This window comes from Schistocerca nitens, chromosome 2 (genome assembly GCF_023898315.1).
Source record: "Schistocerca nitens isolate TAMUIC-IGC-003100 chromosome 2, iqSchNite1.1, whole genome shotgun sequence".
Taxonomy (NCBI): Eukaryota; Metazoa; Arthropoda; class Insecta; order Orthoptera; family Acrididae; genus Schistocerca; species Schistocerca nitens.
Window position 1 is genome coordinate 42,815,952 of NC_064615.1, and position 13,240 is coordinate 42,829,191.

At 51.9% G+C, this 13,240-nt stretch overlaps 42 non-coding genes across 42 annotated transcripts; 14 read left to right on the plus strand and 28 right to left on the minus strand.

Moving 5' to 3' along the window:
• The first annotated feature begins 111 nt into the window (after positions 1-111).
• Trnap-agg (transfer RNA proline (anticodon AGG)) lies at positions 112-183 on the plus strand. The gene has a single exon. It is a non-coding gene; the product is annotated as a tRNA-Pro (tRNA).
• Positions 184-377: 194 nt separating this feature from the next.
• On the minus strand, positions 378-450 carry Trnav-aac (transfer RNA valine (anticodon AAC)). The gene has a single exon. It is a non-coding gene; the product is annotated as a tRNA-Val (tRNA).
• A 158-nt stretch (positions 451-608) lies between these two features.
• Positions 609-681, minus strand: Trnav-cac (transfer RNA valine (anticodon CAC)). Its single transcript has one exon. It is a non-coding gene; the product is annotated as a tRNA-Val (tRNA).
• A 384-nt stretch (positions 682-1,065) lies between these two features.
• Trnap-agg (transfer RNA proline (anticodon AGG)) lies at positions 1,066-1,137 on the plus strand. The gene has a single exon. It is a non-coding gene; the product is annotated as a tRNA-Pro (tRNA).
• Positions 1,138-1,331: 194 nt separating this feature from the next.
• Trnav-aac (transfer RNA valine (anticodon AAC)) lies at positions 1,332-1,404 on the minus strand. Its single transcript has one exon. It is a non-coding gene; the product is annotated as a tRNA-Val (tRNA).
• A 158-nt stretch (positions 1,405-1,562) lies between these two features.
• Positions 1,563-1,635, minus strand: Trnav-cac (transfer RNA valine (anticodon CAC)). Its single transcript has one exon. It is a non-coding gene; the product is annotated as a tRNA-Val (tRNA).
• Positions 1,636-2,019: 384 nt separating this feature from the next.
• Positions 2,020-2,091, plus strand: Trnap-agg (transfer RNA proline (anticodon AGG)). The gene has a single exon. It is a non-coding gene; the product is annotated as a tRNA-Pro (tRNA).
• Positions 2,092-2,285: 194 nt separating this feature from the next.
• Positions 2,286-2,358, minus strand: Trnav-aac (transfer RNA valine (anticodon AAC)). Its single transcript has one exon. It is a non-coding gene; the product is annotated as a tRNA-Val (tRNA).
• Positions 2,359-2,516: 158 nt separating this feature from the next.
• Trnav-cac (transfer RNA valine (anticodon CAC)) lies at positions 2,517-2,589 on the minus strand. The gene has a single exon. It is a non-coding gene; the product is annotated as a tRNA-Val (tRNA).
• A 384-nt stretch (positions 2,590-2,973) lies between these two features.
• On the plus strand, positions 2,974-3,045 carry Trnap-agg (transfer RNA proline (anticodon AGG)). The gene has a single exon. It is a non-coding gene; the product is annotated as a tRNA-Pro (tRNA).
• Positions 3,046-3,239: 194 nt separating this feature from the next.
• On the minus strand, positions 3,240-3,312 carry Trnav-aac (transfer RNA valine (anticodon AAC)). Its single transcript has one exon. It is a non-coding gene; the product is annotated as a tRNA-Val (tRNA).
• A 158-nt stretch (positions 3,313-3,470) lies between these two features.
• Positions 3,471-3,543, minus strand: Trnav-cac (transfer RNA valine (anticodon CAC)). The gene has a single exon. It is a non-coding gene; the product is annotated as a tRNA-Val (tRNA).
• A 384-nt stretch (positions 3,544-3,927) lies between these two features.
• On the plus strand, positions 3,928-3,999 carry Trnap-agg (transfer RNA proline (anticodon AGG)). Its single transcript has one exon. It is a non-coding gene; the product is annotated as a tRNA-Pro (tRNA).
• A 194-nt stretch (positions 4,000-4,193) lies between these two features.
• Trnav-aac (transfer RNA valine (anticodon AAC)) lies at positions 4,194-4,266 on the minus strand. The gene has a single exon. It is a non-coding gene; the product is annotated as a tRNA-Val (tRNA).
• A 158-nt stretch (positions 4,267-4,424) lies between these two features.
• On the minus strand, positions 4,425-4,497 carry Trnav-cac (transfer RNA valine (anticodon CAC)). Its single transcript has one exon. It is a non-coding gene; the product is annotated as a tRNA-Val (tRNA).
• A 384-nt stretch (positions 4,498-4,881) lies between these two features.
• On the plus strand, positions 4,882-4,953 carry Trnap-agg (transfer RNA proline (anticodon AGG)). The gene has a single exon. It is a non-coding gene; the product is annotated as a tRNA-Pro (tRNA).
• Positions 4,954-5,147: 194 nt separating this feature from the next.
• On the minus strand, positions 5,148-5,220 carry Trnav-aac (transfer RNA valine (anticodon AAC)). Its single transcript has one exon. It is a non-coding gene; the product is annotated as a tRNA-Val (tRNA).
• Positions 5,221-5,378: 158 nt separating this feature from the next.
• Positions 5,379-5,451, minus strand: Trnav-cac (transfer RNA valine (anticodon CAC)). Its single transcript has one exon. It is a non-coding gene; the product is annotated as a tRNA-Val (tRNA).
• Positions 5,452-5,835: 384 nt separating this feature from the next.
• Positions 5,836-5,907, plus strand: Trnap-agg (transfer RNA proline (anticodon AGG)). The gene has a single exon. It is a non-coding gene; the product is annotated as a tRNA-Pro (tRNA).
• A 194-nt stretch (positions 5,908-6,101) lies between these two features.
• Positions 6,102-6,174, minus strand: Trnav-aac (transfer RNA valine (anticodon AAC)). Its single transcript has one exon. It is a non-coding gene; the product is annotated as a tRNA-Val (tRNA).
• A 158-nt stretch (positions 6,175-6,332) lies between these two features.
• Trnav-cac (transfer RNA valine (anticodon CAC)) lies at positions 6,333-6,405 on the minus strand. The gene has a single exon. It is a non-coding gene; the product is annotated as a tRNA-Val (tRNA).
• Positions 6,406-6,789: 384 nt separating this feature from the next.
• Trnap-agg (transfer RNA proline (anticodon AGG)) lies at positions 6,790-6,861 on the plus strand. Its single transcript has one exon. It is a non-coding gene; the product is annotated as a tRNA-Pro (tRNA).
• A 194-nt stretch (positions 6,862-7,055) lies between these two features.
• Positions 7,056-7,128, minus strand: Trnav-aac (transfer RNA valine (anticodon AAC)). Its single transcript has one exon. It is a non-coding gene; the product is annotated as a tRNA-Val (tRNA).
• A 158-nt stretch (positions 7,129-7,286) lies between these two features.
• On the minus strand, positions 7,287-7,359 carry Trnav-cac (transfer RNA valine (anticodon CAC)). The gene has a single exon. It is a non-coding gene; the product is annotated as a tRNA-Val (tRNA).
• A 384-nt stretch (positions 7,360-7,743) lies between these two features.
• Positions 7,744-7,815, plus strand: Trnap-agg (transfer RNA proline (anticodon AGG)). Its single transcript has one exon. It is a non-coding gene; the product is annotated as a tRNA-Pro (tRNA).
• Positions 7,816-8,009: 194 nt separating this feature from the next.
• Positions 8,010-8,082, minus strand: Trnav-aac (transfer RNA valine (anticodon AAC)). The gene has a single exon. It is a non-coding gene; the product is annotated as a tRNA-Val (tRNA).
• Positions 8,083-8,240: 158 nt separating this feature from the next.
• Positions 8,241-8,313, minus strand: Trnav-cac (transfer RNA valine (anticodon CAC)). The gene has a single exon. It is a non-coding gene; the product is annotated as a tRNA-Val (tRNA).
• Positions 8,314-8,697: 384 nt separating this feature from the next.
• On the plus strand, positions 8,698-8,769 carry Trnap-agg (transfer RNA proline (anticodon AGG)). The gene has a single exon. It is a non-coding gene; the product is annotated as a tRNA-Pro (tRNA).
• Positions 8,770-8,963: 194 nt separating this feature from the next.
• Positions 8,964-9,036, minus strand: Trnav-aac (transfer RNA valine (anticodon AAC)). Its single transcript has one exon. It is a non-coding gene; the product is annotated as a tRNA-Val (tRNA).
• A 158-nt stretch (positions 9,037-9,194) lies between these two features.
• Positions 9,195-9,267, minus strand: Trnav-cac (transfer RNA valine (anticodon CAC)). The gene has a single exon. It is a non-coding gene; the product is annotated as a tRNA-Val (tRNA).
• A 384-nt stretch (positions 9,268-9,651) lies between these two features.
• On the plus strand, positions 9,652-9,723 carry Trnap-agg (transfer RNA proline (anticodon AGG)). Its single transcript has one exon. It is a non-coding gene; the product is annotated as a tRNA-Pro (tRNA).
• Positions 9,724-9,917: 194 nt separating this feature from the next.
• On the minus strand, positions 9,918-9,990 carry Trnav-aac (transfer RNA valine (anticodon AAC)). Its single transcript has one exon. It is a non-coding gene; the product is annotated as a tRNA-Val (tRNA).
• A 158-nt stretch (positions 9,991-10,148) lies between these two features.
• On the minus strand, positions 10,149-10,221 carry Trnav-cac (transfer RNA valine (anticodon CAC)). Its single transcript has one exon. It is a non-coding gene; the product is annotated as a tRNA-Val (tRNA).
• A 384-nt stretch (positions 10,222-10,605) lies between these two features.
• Trnap-agg (transfer RNA proline (anticodon AGG)) lies at positions 10,606-10,677 on the plus strand. Its single transcript has one exon. It is a non-coding gene; the product is annotated as a tRNA-Pro (tRNA).
• Positions 10,678-10,871: 194 nt separating this feature from the next.
• Positions 10,872-10,944, minus strand: Trnav-aac (transfer RNA valine (anticodon AAC)). The gene has a single exon. It is a non-coding gene; the product is annotated as a tRNA-Val (tRNA).
• A 158-nt stretch (positions 10,945-11,102) lies between these two features.
• Trnav-cac (transfer RNA valine (anticodon CAC)) lies at positions 11,103-11,175 on the minus strand. Its single transcript has one exon. It is a non-coding gene; the product is annotated as a tRNA-Val (tRNA).
• A 384-nt stretch (positions 11,176-11,559) lies between these two features.
• Positions 11,560-11,631, plus strand: Trnap-agg (transfer RNA proline (anticodon AGG)). Its single transcript has one exon. It is a non-coding gene; the product is annotated as a tRNA-Pro (tRNA).
• A 194-nt stretch (positions 11,632-11,825) lies between these two features.
• Positions 11,826-11,898, minus strand: Trnav-aac (transfer RNA valine (anticodon AAC)). Its single transcript has one exon. It is a non-coding gene; the product is annotated as a tRNA-Val (tRNA).
• A 158-nt stretch (positions 11,899-12,056) lies between these two features.
• Trnav-cac (transfer RNA valine (anticodon CAC)) lies at positions 12,057-12,129 on the minus strand. Its single transcript has one exon. It is a non-coding gene; the product is annotated as a tRNA-Val (tRNA).
• Positions 12,130-12,513: 384 nt separating this feature from the next.
• On the plus strand, positions 12,514-12,585 carry Trnap-agg (transfer RNA proline (anticodon AGG)). Its single transcript has one exon. It is a non-coding gene; the product is annotated as a tRNA-Pro (tRNA).
• A 194-nt stretch (positions 12,586-12,779) lies between these two features.
• Positions 12,780-12,852, minus strand: Trnav-aac (transfer RNA valine (anticodon AAC)). The gene has a single exon. It is a non-coding gene; the product is annotated as a tRNA-Val (tRNA).
• Positions 12,853-13,010: 158 nt separating this feature from the next.
• Trnav-cac (transfer RNA valine (anticodon CAC)) lies at positions 13,011-13,083 on the minus strand. Its single transcript has one exon. It is a non-coding gene; the product is annotated as a tRNA-Val (tRNA).
• Between the last annotated feature and the right edge of the window lie 157 nt (positions 13,084-13,240).

Consider the following 13,240-nt stretch of genomic DNA (forward strand, 5'->3'; position numbering starts at 1 on the left):
CCAATAGCCCGGGAATTCGCGCCGCCCCCATCCCGCCAGCCTACACGAGACTTCCAGGGCAAACTGGACGAAATCGAGGGACTGGAATAATTGGCATTCGCTGTGTCACAGGGCTCGTTGGTCTAGGGGTATGATTCCTGCTTAGGGTGCAGGAGGTCCCGGGTTCAAATCCCGGACGAGCCCTAGCGTTTCGTGCAAACTGATCGCGCGTCAGTGGCTGAGTGATCGCAAAAAGCTCGCCGTCAATATCAAATGAATTTCTTATTTGATGTGAGCAATTGACACTCTGGTCCGACGCGTGAAGGCGATTACGAAGGTTTCGGGTACAGATGGTAGCAGATGCATGTTAGTAAGTCTTGCTTAAAGTGATGAAAAAGTGTTTCCGCCCGGGATCGAACCGGGGACCTTCTGCGTGTTAGGCAGACGTGATAACCGCTACACCACGGAAACTGCTTGTGTGCACCTTACTTCACAGACAACTTGTAGTGATGTTGCCATCGTAACTAAAAAATTCAATAAATGTGGTACTTGCAAAACGAAGGGACATGCAGCAGATCCACACACGACGTGGCTCATTGGAGGACAATACGACATAGGCAGGAAAATACTGTTCCCGCCCGGGATCGAACCGGGGACCTTCTGCGTGTGAAGCAGACGTGATAACCGCTACACTACGGAAACGACGGACACGACGCGTCCATCATTGTATACTCGAAGACGCTTCAACCTTTCTCTCGTGCGCGCATGCACACACCATAGTTCTCTTGACAACCTGAAACCCATCACAGCCGAGGGCTCAAGAAGACTTCGGGGTGCAATAGAGAGTGTCTGCCGTAGCATCCCGAACGAGATAGCGGCGTTTCGCGCAGTCGTTATTGCAAGTCACATCAGCAAAAACAATCACCTCCTTAGCAGCAGGAAGTGCGCGCCCAGCGGCAGCTCTACATGTAGATGCCAATAGCCCGGGAATTCGCGCCGCCCCCATCCCGCCAGCCTACACGAGACTTCCAGGGCAAACTGGACGAAATCGAGGGACTGGAATAATTGGCATTCGCTGTGTCACAGGGCTCGTTGGTCTAGGGGTATGATTCCTGCTTAGGGTGCAGGAGGTCCCGGGTTCAAATCCCGGACGAGCCCTAGCGTTTCGTGCAAACTGATCGCGCGTCAGTGGCTGAGTGATCGCAAAAAGCTCGCCGTCAATATCAAATGAATTTCTTATTTGATGTGAGCAATTGACACTCTGGTCCGACGCGTGAAGGCGATTACGAAGGTTTCGGGTACAGATGGTAGCAGATGCATGTTAGTAAGTCTTGCTTAAAGTGATGAAAAAGTGTTTCCGCCCGGGATCGAACCGGGGACCTTCTGCGTGTTAGGCAGACGTGATAACCGCTACACCACGGAAACTGCTTGTGTGCACCTTACTTCACAGACAACTTGTAGTGATGTTGCCATCGTAACTAAAAAATTCAATAAATGTGGTACTTGCAAAACGAAGGGACATGCAGCAGATCCACACACGACGTGGCTCATTGGAGGACAATACGACATAGGCAGGAAAATACTGTTCCCGCCCGGGATCGAACCGGGGACCTTCTGCGTGTGAAGCAGACGTGATAACCGCTACACTACGGAAACGACGGACACGACGCGTCCATCATTGTATACTCGAAGACGCTTCAACCTTTCTCTCGTGCGCGCATGCACACACCATAGTTCTCTTGACAACCTGAAACCCATCACAGCCGAGGGCTCAAGAAGACTTCGGGGTGCAATAGAGAGTGTCTGCCGTAGCATCCCGAACGAGATAGCGGCGTTTCGCGCAGTCGTTATTGCAAGTCACATCAGCAAAAACAATCACCTCCTTAGCAGCAGGAAGTGCGCGCCCAGCGGCAGCTCTACATGTAGATGCCAATAGCCCGGGAATTCGCGCCGCCCCCATCCCGCCAGCCTACACGAGACTTCCAGGGCAAACTGGACGAAATCGAGGGACTGGAATAATTGGCATTCGCTGTGTCACAGGGCTCGTTGGTCTAGGGGTATGATTCCTGCTTAGGGTGCAGGAGGTCCCGGGTTCAAATCCCGGACGAGCCCTAGCGTTTCGTGCAAACTGATCGCGCGTCAGTGGCTGAGTGATCGCAAAAAGCTCGCCGTCAATATCAAATGAATTTCTTATTTGATGTGAGCAATTGACACTCTGGTCCGACGCGTGAAGGCGATTACGAAGGTTTCGGGTACAGATGGTAGCAGATGCATGTTAGTAAGTCTTGCTTAAAGTGATGAAAAAGTGTTTCCGCCCGGGATCGAACCGGGGACCTTCTGCGTGTTAGGCAGACGTGATAACCGCTACACCACGGAAACTGCTTGTGTGCACCTTACTTCACAGACAACTTGTAGTGATGTTGCCATCGTAACTAAAAAATTCAATAAATGTGGTACTTGCAAAACGAAGGGACATGCAGCAGATCCACACACGACGTGGCTCATTGGAGGACAATACGACATAGGCAGGAAAATACTGTTCCCGCCCGGGATCGAACCGGGGACCTTCTGCGTGTGAAGCAGACGTGATAACCGCTACACTACGGAAACGACGGACACGACGCGTCCATCATTGTATACTCGAAGACGCTTCAACCTTTCTCTCGTGCGCGCATGCACACACCATAGTTCTCTTGACAGCCTGAAACCCATCACAGCCGAGGGCTCAAGAAGACTTCGGGGTGCAATAGAGAGTGTCTGCCGTAGCATCCCGAACGAGATAGCGGCGTTTCGCGCAGTCGTTATTGCAAGTCACATCAGCAAAAACAATCACCTCCTTAGCAGCAGGAAGTGCGCGCCCAGCGGCAGCTCTACATGTAGATGCCAATAGCCCGGGAATTCGCGCCGCCCCCATCCCGCCAGCCTACACGAGACTTCCAGGGCAAACTGGACGAAATCGAGGGACTGGAATAATTGGCATTCGCTGTGTCACAGGGCTCGTTGGTCTAGGGGTATGATTCCTGCTTAGGGTGCAGGAGGTCCCGGGTTCAAATCCCGGACGAGCCCTAGCGTTTTGTGCAAACTGATCGCGCGTCAGTGGCTGAGTGATCGCAAAAAGCTCGCCGTCAATATCAAATGAATTTCTTATTTGATGTGAGCAATTGACACTCTGGTCCGACGCGTGAAGGCGATTACGAAGGTTTCGGGTACAGATGGTAGCAGATGCATGTTAGTAAGTCTTGCTTAAAGTGATGAAAAAGTGTTTCCGCCCGGGATCGAACCGGGGACCTTCTGCGTGTTAGGCAGACGTGATAACCGCTACACCACGGAAACTGCTTGTGTGCACCTTACTTCACAGACAACTTGTAGTGATGTTGCCATCGTAACTAAAAAATTCAATAAATGTGGTACTTGCAAAACGAAGGGACATGCAGCAGATCCACACACGACGTGGCTCATTGGAGGACAATACGACATAGGCAGGAAAATACTGTTCCCGCCCGGGATCGAACCGGGGACCTTCTGCGTGTGAAGCAGACGTGATAACCGCTACACTACGGAAACGACGGACACGACGCGTCCATCATTGTATACTCGAAAACGCTTCAACCTTTCTCTCGTGCGCGCATGCACACACCATAGTTCTCTTGACAGCCTGAAACCCATCACAGCCGAGGGCTCAAGAAGACTTCGGGGTGCAATAGAGAGTGTCTGCCGTAGCATCCCGAACGAGATAGCGGCGTTTCGCGCAGTCGTTATTGCAAGTCACATCAGCAAAAACAATCACCTCCTTAGCAGCAGGAAGTGCGCGCCCAGCGGCAGCTCTACATGTAGATGCCAATAGCCCGGGAATTCGCGCCGCCCCCATCCCGCCAGCCTACACGAGACTTCCAGGGCAAACTGGACGAAATCGAGGGACTGGAATAATTGGCATTCGCTGTGTCACAGGGCTCGTTGGTCTAGGGGTATGATTCCTGCTTAGGGTGCAGGAGGTCCCGGGTTCAAATCCCGGACGAGCCCTAGCGTTTCGTGCAAACTGATCGCGCGTCAGTGGCTGAGTGATCGCAAAAAGCTCGCCGTCAATATCAAATGAATTTCTTATTTGATGTGAGCAATTGACACTCTGGTCCGACGCGTGAAGGCGATTACGAAGGTTTCGGGTACAGATGGTAGCAGATGCATGTTAGTAAGTCTTGCTTAAAGTGATGAAAAAGTGTTTCCGCCCGGGATCGAACCGGGGACCTTCTGCGTGTTAGGCAGACGTGATAACCGCTACACCACGGAAACTGCTTGTGTGCACCTTACTTCACAGACAACTTGTAGTGATGTTGCCATCGTAACTAAAAAATTCAATAAATGTGGTACTTGCAAAACGAAGGGACATGCAGCAGATCCACACACGACGTGGCTCATTGGAGGACAATACGACATAGGCAGGAAAATACTGTTCCCGCCCGGGATCGAACCGGGGACCTTCTGCGTGTGAAGCAGACGTGATAACCGCTACACTACGGAAACGACGGACACGACGCGTCCATCATTGTATACTCGAAGACGCTTCAACCTTTCTCTCGTGCGCGCATGCACACACCATAGTTCTCTTGACAACCTGAAACCCATCACAGCCGAGGGCTCAAGAAGACTTCGGGGTGCAATAGAGAGTGTCTGCCGTAGCATCCCGAACGAGATAGCGGCGTTTCGCGCAGTCGTTATTGCAAGTCACATCAGCAAAAACAATCACCTCCTTAGCAGCAGGAAGTGCGCGCCCAGCGGCAGCTCTACATGTAGATGCCAATAGCCCGGGAATTCGCGCCGCCCCCATCCCGCCAGCCTACACGAGACTTCCAGGGCAAACTGGACGAAATCGAGGGACTGGAATAATTGGCATTCGCTGTGTCACAGGGCTCGTTGGTCTAGGGGTATGATTCCTGCTTAGGGTGCAGGAGGTCCCGGGTTCAAATCCCGGACGAGCCCTAGCGTTTCGTGCAAACTGATCGCGCGTCAGTGGCTGAGTGATCGCAAAAAGCTCGCCGTCAATATCAAATGAATTTCTTATTTGATGTGAGCAATTGACACTCTGGTCCGACGCGTGAAGGCGATTACGAAGGTTTCGGGTACAGATGGTAGCAGATGCATGTTAGTAAGTCTTGCTTAAAGTGATGAAAAAGTGTTTCCGCCCGGGATCGAACCGGGGACCTTCTGCGTGTTAGGCAGACGTGATAACCGCTACACCACGGAAATTGCTTGTGTGCACCTTACTTCACAGACAACTTGTAGTGATGTTGCCATCGTAACTAAAAAATTCAATAAATGTGGTACTTGCAAAACGAAGGGACATGCAGCAGATCCACACACGACGTGGCTCATTGGAGGACAATACGACATAGGCAGGAAAATACTGTTCCCGCCCGGGATCGAACCGGGGACCTTCTGCGTGTGAAGCAGACGTGATAACCGCTACACTACGGAAACGACGGACACGACGTGTCCATCATTGTATACTCGAAAACGCTTCAACCTTTCTCTCGTGCGCGCATGCACACACCATAGTTCTCTTGACAGCCTGAAACCCATCACAGCCGAGGGCTCAAGAAGACTTCGGGGTGCAATAGAGAGTGTCTGCCGTAGCATCCCGAACGAGATAGCGGCGTTTCGCGCAGTCGTTATTGCAAGTCACATCAGCAAAAACAATCACCTCCTTAGCAGCAGGAAGTGCGCGCCCAGCGGCAGCTCTACATGTAGATGCCAATAGCCCGGGAATTCGCGCCGCCCCCATCCCGCCAGCCTACACGAGACTTCCAGGGCAAACTGGACGAAATCGAGGGACTGGAATAATTGGCATTCGCTGTGTCACAGGGCTCGTTGGTCTAGGGGTATGATTCCTGCTTAGGGTGCAGGAGGTCCCGGGTTCAAATCCCGGACGAGCCCTAGCGTTTCGTGCAAACTGATCGCGCGTCAGTGGCTGAGTGATCGCAAAAAGCTCGCCGTCAATATCAAATGAATTTCTTATTTGATGTGAGCAATTGACACTCTGGTCCGACGCGTGAAGGCGATTACGAAGGTTTCGGGTACAGATGGTAGCAGATGCATGTTAGTAAGTCTTGCTTAAAGTGATGAAAAAGTGTTTCCGCCCGGGATCGAACCGGGGACCTTCTGCGTGTTAGGCAGACGTGATAACCGCTACACCACGGAAACTGCTTGTGTGCACCTTACTTCACAGACAACTTGTAGTGATGTTGCCATCGTAACTAAAAAATTCAATAAATGTGGTACTTGCAAAACGAAGGGACATGCAGCAGATCCACACACGACGTGGCTCATTGGAGGACAATACGACATAGGCAGGAAAATACTGTTCCCGCCCGGGATCGAACCGGGGACCTTCTGCGTGTGAAGCAGACGTGATAACCGCTACACTACGGAAACGACGGACACGACGCGTCCATCATTGTATACTCGAAGACGCTTCAACCTTTCTCTCGTGCGCGCATGCACACACCATAGTTCTCTTGACAACCTGAAACCCATCACAGCCGAGGGCTCAAGAAGACTTCGGGGTGCAATAGAGAGTGTCTGCCGTAGCATCCCGAACGAGATAGCGGCGTTTCGCGCAGTCGTTATTGCAAGTCACATCAGCAAAAACAATCACCTCCTTAGCAGCAGGAAGTGCGCGCCCAGCGGCAGCTCTACATGTAGATGCCAATAGCCCGGGAATTCGCGCCGCCCCCATCCCGCCAGCCTACACGAGACTTCCAGGGCAAACTGGACGAAATCGAGGGACTGGAATAATTGGCATTCGCTGTGTCACAGGGCTCGTTGGTCTAGGGGTATGATTCCTGCTTAGGGTGCAGGAGGTCCCGGGTTCAAATCCCGGACGAGCCCTAGCGTTTCGTGCAAACTGATCGCGCGTCAGTGGCTGAGTGATCGCAAAAAGCTCGCCGTCAATATCAAATGAATTTCTTATTTGATGTGAGCAATTGACACTCTGGTCCGACGCGTGAAGGCGATTACGAAGGTTTCGGGTACAGATGGTAGCAGATGCATGTTAGTAAGTCTTGCTTAAAGTGATGAAAAAGTGTTTCCGCCCGGGATCGAACCGGGGACCTTCTGCGTGTTAGGCAGACGTGATAACCGCTACACCACGGAAATTGCTTGTGTGCACCTTACTTCACAGACAACTTGTAGTGATGTTGCCATCGTAACTAAAAAATTCAATAAATGTGGTACTTGCAAAACGAAGGGACATGCAGCAGATCCACACACGACGTGGCTCATTGGAGGACAATACGACATAGGCAGGAAAATACTGTTCCCGCCCGGGATCGAACCGGGGACCTTCTGCGTGTGAAGCAGACGTGATAACCGCTACACTACGGAAACGACGGACACGACGTGTCCATCATTGTATACTCGAAAACGCTTCAACCTTTCTCTCGTGCGCGCATGCACACACCATAGTTCTCTTGACAGCCTGAAACCCATCACAGCCGAGGGCTCAAGAAGACTTCGGGGTGCAATAGAGAGTGTCTGCCGTAGCATCCCGAACGAGATAGCGGCGTTTCGCGCAGTCGTTATTGCAAGTCACATCAGCAAAAACAATCACCTCCTTAGCAGCAGGAAGTGCGCGCCCAGCGGCAGCTCTACATGTAGATGCCAATAGCCCGGGAATTCGCGCCGCCCCCATCCCGCCAGCCTACACGAGACTTCCAGGGCAAACTGGACGAAATCGAGGGACTGGAATAATTGGCATTCGCTGTGTCACAGGGCTCGTTGGTCTAGGGGTATGATTCCTGCTTAGGGTGCAGGAGGTCCCGGGTTCAAATCCCGGACGAGCCCTAGCGTTTCGTGCAAACTGATCGCGCGTCAGTGGCTGAGTGATCGCAAAAAGCTCGCCGTCAATATCAAATGAATTTCTTATTTGATGTGAGCAATTGACACTCTGGTCCGACGCGTGAAGGCGATTACGAAGGTTTCGGGTACAGATGGTAGCAGATGCATGTTAGTAAGTCTTGCTTAAAGTGATGAAAAAGTGTTTCCGCCCGGGATCGAACCGGGGACCTTCTGCGTGTTAGGCAGACGTGATAACCGCTACACCACGGAAACTGCTTGTGTGCACCTTACTTCACAGACAACTTGTAGTGATGTTGCCATCGTAACTAAAAAATTCAATAAATGTGGTACTTGCAAAACGAAGGGACATGCAGCAGATCCACACACGACGTGGCTCATTGGAGGACAATACGACATAGGCAGGAAAATACTGTTCCCGCCCGGGATCGAACCGGGGACCTTCTGCGTGTGAAGCAGACGTGATAACCGCTACACTACGGAAACGACGGACACGACGCGTCCATCATTGTATACTCGAAGACGCTTCAACCTTTCTCTCGTGCGCGCATGCACACACCATAGTTCTCTTGACAGCCTGAAACCCATCACAGCCGAGGGCTCAAGAAGACTTCGGGGTGCAATAGAGAGTGTCTGCCGTAGCATCCCGAACGAGATAGCGGCGTTTCGCGCAGTCGTTATTGCAAGTCACATCAGCAAAAACAATCACCTCCTTAGCAGCAGGAAGTGCGCGCCCAGCGGCAGCTCTACATGTAGATGCCAATAGCCCGGGAATTCGCGCCGCCCCCATCCCGCCAGCCTACACGAGACTTCCAGGGCAAACTGGACGAAATCGAGGGACTGGAATAATTGGCATTCGCTGTGTCACAGGGCTCGTTGGTCTAGGGGTATGATTCCTGCTTAGGGTGCAGGAGGTCCCGGGTTCAAATCCCGGACGAGCCCTAGCGTTTCGTGCAAACTGATCGCGCGTCAGTGGCTGAGTGATCGCAAAAAGCTCGCCGTCAATATCAAATGAATTTCTTATTTGATGTGAGCAATTGACACTCTGGTCCGACGCGTGAAGGCGATTACGAAGGTTTCGGGTACAGATGGTAGCAGATGCATGTTAGTAAGTCTTGCTTAAAGTGATGAAAAAGTGTTTCCGCCCGGGATCGAACCGGGGACCTTCTGCGTGTTAGGCAGACGTGATAACCGCTACACCACGGAAACTGCTTGTGTGCACCTTACTTCACAGACAACTTGTAGTGATGTTGCCATCGTAACTAAAAAATTCAATAAATGTGGTACTTGCAAAACGAAGGGACATGCAGCAGATCCACACACGACGTGGCTCATTGGAGGACAATACGACATAGGCAGGAAAATACTGTTCCCGCCCGGGATCGAACCGGGGACCTTCTGCGTGTGAAGCAGACGTGATAACCGCTACACTACGGAAACGACGGACACGACGCGTCCATCATTGTATACTCGAAGACGCTTCAACCTTTCTCTCGTGCGCGCATGCACACACCATAGTTCTCTTGACAGCCTGAAACCCATCACAGCCGAGGGCTCAAGAAGACTTCGGGGTGCAATAGAGAGTGTCTGCCGTAGCATCCCGAACGAGATAGCGGCGTTTCGCGCAGTCGTTATTGCAAGTCACATCAGCAAAAACAATCACCTCCTTAGCAGCAGGAAGTGCGCGCCCAGCGGCAGCTCTACATGTAGATGCCAATAGCCCGGGAATTCGCGCCGCCCCCATCCCGCCAGCCTACACGAGACTTCCAGGGCAAACTGGACGAAATCGAGGGACTGGAATAATTGGCATTCGCTGTGTCACAGGGCTCGTTGGTCTAGGGGTATGATTCCTGCTTAGGGTGCAGGAGGTCCCGGGTTCAAATCCCGGACGAGCCCTAGCGTTTTGTGCAAACTGATCGCGCGTCAGTGGCTGAGTGATCGCAAAAAGCTCGCCGTCAATATCAAATGAATTTCTTATTTGATGTGAGCAATTGACACTCTGGTCCGACGCGTGAAGGCGATTACGAAGGTTTCGGGTACAGATGGTAGCAGATGCATGTTAGTAAGTCTTGCTTAAAGTGATGAAAAAGTGTTTCCGCCCGGGATCGAACCGGGGACCTTCTGCGTGTTAGGCAGACGTGATAACCGCTACACCACGGAAACTGCTTGTGTGCACCTTACTTCACAGACAACTTGTAGTGATGTTGCCATCGTAACTAAAAAATTCAATAAATGTGGTACTTGCAAAACGAAGGGACATGCAGCAGATCCACACACGACGTGGCTCATTGGAGGACAATACGACATAGGCAGGAAAATACTGTTCCCGCCCGGGATCGAACCGGGGACCTTCTGCGTGTGAAGCAGACGTGATAACCGCTACACTACGGAAACGACGGACACGACGCGTCCATCATTGTATACTCGAAAACGCTTCAACCTTTCTCTCGTGCGCGCATGCACACACCATAGTTCTCTTGACAGCCTGAAACCCATCACAGCCGAGGGCTCAAGAAGACTTCGGGGTGCAATAGAGAGTGTCTGCCGTAGCATCCCGAACGAGATAGCGGCGTTTCGCGCAGTCGTTATTGCAAGTCACATCAGCAAAAACAATCACCTCCTTAGCAGCAGGAAGTGCGCGCCCAGCGGCAGCTCTACATGTAGATGCCAATAGCCCGGGAATTCGCGCCGCCCCCATCCCGCCAGCCTACACGAGACTTCCAGGGCAAACTGGACGAAATCGAGGGACTGGAATAATTGGCATTCGCTGTGTCACAGGGCTCGTTGGTCTAGGGGTATGATTCCTGCTTAGGGTGCAGGAGGTCCCGGGTTCAAATCCCGGACGAGCCCTAGCGTTTCGTGCAAACTGATCGCGCGTCAGTGGCTGAGTGATCGCAAAAAGCTCGCCGTCAATATCAAATGAATTTCTTATTTGATGTGAGCAATTGACACTCTGGTCCGACGCGTGAAGGCGATTACGAAGGTTTCGGGTACAGATGGTAGCAGATGCATGTTAGTAAGTCTTGCTTAAAGTGATGAAAAAGTGTTTCCGCCCGGGATCGAACCGGGGACCTTCTGCGTGTTAGGCAGACGTGATAACCGCTACACCACGGAAACTGCTTGTGTGCACCTTACTTCACAGACAACTTGTAGTGATGTTGCCATCGTAACTAAAAAATTCAATAAATGTGGTACTTGCAAAACGAAGGGACATGCAGCAGATCCACACACGACGTGGCTCATTGGAGGACAATACGACATAGGCAGGAAAATACTGTTCCCGCCCGGGATCGAACCGGGGACCTTCTGCGTGTGAAGCAGACGTGATAACCGCTACACTACGGAAACGACGGACACGACGCGTCCATCATTGTATACTCGAAGACGCTTCAACCTTTCTCTCGTGCGCGCATGCACACACCATAGTTCTCTTGACAACCTGAAACCCATCACAGCCGAGGGCTCAAGAAGACTTCGGGGTGCAATAGAGAGTGTCTGCCGTAGCATCCCGAACGAGATAGCGGCGTTTCGCGCAGTCGTTATTGCAAGTCACATCAGCAAAAACAATCACCTCCTTAGCAGCAGGAAGTGCGCGCCCAGCGGCAGCTCTACATGTAGATGCCAATAGCCCGGGAATTCGCGCCGCCCCCATCCCGCCAGCCTACACGAGACTTCCAGGGCAAACTGGACGAAATCGAGGGACTGGAATAATTGGCATTCGCTGTGTCACAGGGCTCGTTGGTCTAGGGGTATGATTCCTGCTTAGGGTGCAGGAGGTCCCGGGTTCAAATCCCGGACGAGCCCTAGCGTTTCGTGCAAACTGATCGCGCGTCAGTGGCTGAGTGATCGCAAAAAGCTCGCCGTCAATATCAAATGAATTTCTTATTTGATGTGAGCAATTGACACTCTGGTCCGACGCGTGAAGGCGATTACGAAGGTTTCGGGTACAGATGGTAGCAGATGCATGTTAGTAAGTCTTGCTTAAAGTGATGAAAAAGTGTTTCCGCCCGGGATCGAACCGGGGACCTTCTGCGTGTTAGGCAGACGTGATAACCGCTACACCACGGAAATTGCTTGTGTGCACCTTACTTCACAGACAACTTGTAGTGATGTTGCCATCGTAACTAAAAAATTCAATAAATGTGGTACTTGCAAAACGAAGGGACATGCAGCAGATCCACACACGACGTGGCTCATTGGAGGACAATACGACATAGGCAGGAAAATACTGTTCCCGCCCGGGATCGAACCGGGGACCTTCTGCGTGTGAAGCAGACGTGATAACCGCTACACTACGGAAACGACGGACACGACGTGTCCATCATTGTATACTCGAAAACGCTTCAACCTTTCTCTCGTGCGCGCATGCACACACCATAGTTCTCTTGACAGCCTGAAACCCATCACAGCCGAGGGCTCAAGAAGACTTCGGGGTGCAATAGAGAGTGTCTGCCGTAGCATCCCGAACGAGATAGCGGCGTTTCGCGCAGTCGTTATTGCAAGTCACATCAGCAAAAACAATCACCTCCTTAGCAGCAGGAAGTGCGCGCCCAGCGGCAGCTCTACATGTAGATGCCAATAGCCCGGGAATTCGCGCCGCCCCCATCCCGCCAGCCTACACGAGACTTCCAGGGCAAACTGGACGAAATCGAGGGACTGGAATAATTGGCATTCGCTGTGTCACAGGGCTCGTTGGTCTAGGGGTATGATTCCTGCTTAGGGTGCAGGAGGTCCCGGGTTCAAATCCCGGACGAGCCCTAGCGTTTCGTGCAAACTGATCGCGCGTCAGTGGCTGAGTGATCGCAAAAAGCTCGCCGTCAATATCAAATGAATTTCTTATTTGATGTGAGCAATTGACACTCTGGTCCGACGCGTGAAGGCGATTACGAAGGTTTCGGGTACAGATGGTAGCAGATGCATGTTAGTAAGTCTTGCTTAAAGTGATGAAAAAGTGTTTCCGCCCGGGATCGAACCGGGGACCTTCTGCGTGTTAGGCAGACGTGATAACCGCTACACCACGGAAACTGCTTGTGTGCACCTTACTTCACAGACAACTTGTAGTGATGTTGCCATCGTAACTAAAAAATTCAATAAATGTGGTACTTGCAAAACGAAGGGACATGCAGCAGATCCACACACGACGTGGCTCATTGGAGGACAATACGACATAGGCAGGAAAATACTGTTCCCGCCCGGGATCGAACCGGGGACCTTCTGCGTGTGAAGCAGACGTGATAACCGCTACACTACGGAAACGACGGACACGACGCGTCCATCATTGTATACTCGAAGACGCTTCAACCTTTCTCTCGTGCGCGCATGCACACACCATAGTTCTCTTGACAACCTGAAACCCATCACAGCCGAGGGCTCAAGAAGACTTCGGGGTGCAATAGAGAGTGTCTGCCGTAGC